This window comes from Corvus brachyrhynchos, unplaced genomic scaffold (assembly GCF_000691975.1).
Source record: "Corvus brachyrhynchos isolate BGI_N302 unplaced genomic scaffold, ASM69197v1 scaffold58, whole genome shotgun sequence".
Classification (NCBI taxonomy): domain Eukaryota; kingdom Metazoa; phylum Chordata; class Aves; order Passeriformes; family Corvidae; genus Corvus; species Corvus brachyrhynchos.
Genome location: NW_008239539.1, coordinates 638,440 through 641,316, shown reverse-complemented (window position 1 = coordinate 641,316; position 2,877 = coordinate 638,440). Strand labels below are relative to the sequence as shown.

General features: G+C 56.9%; 1 long non-coding RNA gene across 3 annotated transcripts in view; it reads right to left on the bottom strand.

Moving 5' to 3' along the window:
- Nucleotides 1–2,877, bottom strand: part of LOC108448430 — a 6,239-nt gene continuing 3,362 nt past the window's right edge. For all 3 annotated transcript variants that reach the window (XR_001864305.1, XR_001864306.1, XR_001864307.1), the window contains exons 2-3: nucleotides 1,114–1,173; nucleotides 1–82 (exon numbers count right to left, since the gene is read on the bottom strand). This is a non-coding gene — a long non-coding RNA (uncharacterized LOC108448430). The remainder of the gene's footprint in view (nucleotides 83–1,113; nucleotides 1,174–2,877) is intronic.

The window sequence follows — 2,877 nt, the reverse complement described above, 5'->3', positions numbered from 1 at the left end:
CGGGAGCCTTGAGGCAGGAGAACATGGTGAGGGCGTCGGGGAAGTTGGGCGGTGTGGCCGGCGTGTTGGCGGGAGTGCACATCTGTGGGAAGGAGATATGGGGTCAGGGGTGTCCCCACCTTCTGCCTCCCACCAGGGCGTGGCATGAGACCCCTTTGCCCCCCCTGCTGTGGCATATGGAGCCCCCAGACCTGCACTCTGCTGACTATGCTGCCCACGAGCAGCTCTATGTAAGGGTCTGAAGGCTCATGCTGTGGTAAGAGCTCCTGGCAGACAGCCCAGACAGGACCCCCTGTACCCAGCCAAATCAGGGAACCCCTCTGCTCCACAACCCACTGTTGCCACCCTGGGCCTGCAGCTTCCTGGCTCTGTGGGCACAAGGCTCAGGCTCACCTCCCACCCCCCTGGACACTGGGCACGCTCTGGCCCTGCTGGACACTTGCTTTGCATACTCCAAATCCCCAGTTGTCCTGGAGAGTCAAACAAGGCCACAGCAGCCAGCAAATCCTTAAGACACATCTGCCCAAGCAGATTACGGGCTGCCAGGCCATGAGAGTTAAGGGACCGAGTCTGGGGACAGCTGGAAGAGAGCAGAGGCAGGCAGCACCCATGTGTGGGTGTTTACACACTTCCAGACACTCTGCACTCCACACCAGAGCCACGCTCGGCAATGCTCCAGGAATTTGCTCGCTTCAGCGAGCACACAAGGACCTGTGTGTGTGGCTGCTGCAGGATGGGAAGCACCATGTATCTGTGAGTGTGTTTACACAGGTCAGTGCTTCAGGCTCCTCCAGGCTCTCTCTGCCAGGCTGGGGCTGGTGTGGACTACTGGCTATGCCCAAAACATCCTCCCTCAGACTATCCCTTTTGGAAGAGCAGCCCCAAACCATCTGCAGGGCTCTGCTGTCCCACTGCATAGGACAGGCTGTGCCACCAGCTGCTCTCCAGGAAAACCTTCCTTGGCAGGCAGCTCTGGCAGTGCCCAGCCAGACCTCCCTGCCTGCACTCCTGGAGTTAGGAAGCAGTTGGAGCTGGACATGAGCACCAGCCTGAAGCACCCGCCAGCTGGTGCTGTGCCCTGGGAGAGCATCAGGGAGCTGGGAAAGCACTTACCATCTGATGGTGGTGGCTGTAGGGGATGTTTGTTTCTTGGAAAAAAGCACTGAGAGCAGTCTGAAAGGGAAAAAAAAAAGGGAAGATGATGTTATCACCAGCATGCAAACTGGGCACCCACCAGCATGCAGACTGGGCACCCACCTCATCCCTGCACACTACTAGACACCAAAGATGGTCAAGGCCCTGGGAGGCCTTGAGGGCACAGGTGCTCCCTGTCCCCAAGCAGGGACCTGCGCCTGCCATCTGCTCACACCACGGCAGGTGGTAACCACGTGCCTTTGGGACCACCATTTTTGCAAGAAGCAGCTACTGCTGGGGCAGAGCCCAGCAGGTGTTTCACAATTCACAATGATGCTCTGCAACCACTGTGTGCTGGGAAACAAGGAAAACCAAACCCAACCCCAGAAGGAACCAGTTAAAGGCATGTCCTCAACAGGACACGATCACAGTCCCCATATTCCCACCAGGAGATCCCCAGGGCAGGGGCTGCAGCAGGTGCCCACCCCATATGCCAGAACATTTCCAACTCAGTTGCAGACAGAGCACAGTGATGACTGACATTGTTTCGTAGCTTCCAGTTGAAACCAGTAATAGTAAATACGTCACATGCCACAGGCATATGAGAGGACAAGAAGGGTTGCAGGTAGGGAAGGCCAGGGGAACAGGACGGTCAGGAGAGCAGACACCCAACTCAGGTCTGGAAGGAGCAGAGGCAGTAGGATGTTTGGGGGGGTGCACAGCACTGAGCTGATGCAGAAATGGTGAAAAGCTCTTTACTCAGAGGGTGGTGGGGCCCTGGCACAGGTTGCCCGGTGGCTGCCCCATCCTTGAAGTGTCCAAGGCCAGGTTTGATGGGGCTCGGAGCAACCTGGGATAGTGGAAGGTGTCCCTGCCCATGGCAGGGGGGGTAGAATGAGATGACCTGAAAGATCCCTCCCAACCCAAACCATTCTGTGATTCCATGGTGGTGACTCCTGTTCTGTGCCAGGCTTCAACTGAGTCAGGGCTAGAAAACAATGTTTTGATTCAGTTGCAGATGAGACTTGATGGAAATGTAAGAGAACTGATTTGGATTCAGTTCTGGTTGAAGGAAAAGCCCCCTTCAGTCCCATTCAGGCCTCTCCCCAGGGCCTGCAGGTCTCCACTCTGGGGTGTGAGGAGTGGGGCTGTGGCCAGGTGCTGCCACACTGCCTGAGACTTTGCTCCCTTCCTGAAAGCCAGGGATTTGGGTTACCCAAGCTGCTGGGGAAAAAAAGACGAAAAGGCCTGGAAAAAGCATAGGGAGGTTGTACCAAACCCTGCCCAACTGCAGCAGCCAGAGTCCTGCCACCACACACGCTCCTCATCCCAGTGTCCACATGCTCCTGTGTCATTCCCAGAGCCAGGATGAACGACAGCAAGTCAGCTCAGCTCACTGATCCAATGGGAAAACTAGTTTTGCCCCAAACATCCAGGCTGGCAGGCCCTGGGAAGGCAAAGGGGTTTATGGTTTCCTGGCTAAACAGCAGAAAACTATTGGCACAACCAGGTGGCAGCCAGAGCAATGTCTGCAAACAATGATCCAGACCTGGGGGGGGGCAGGGGGGGACGCAATGCCTGCTGCAGATCCTGGCAGCTCCCAGACCTCAGGGGGAGCGTGCAATAGCTGGGCTGGCAAGGCTCTTCCCTGCAATAGCTGCATTTAGTAACACAGCACCTGAACTCTGCACCCGGCCACGCTGCAAGCTCAGAGCCCTCAGCTCCTGCAGGCAGGAGCCATCC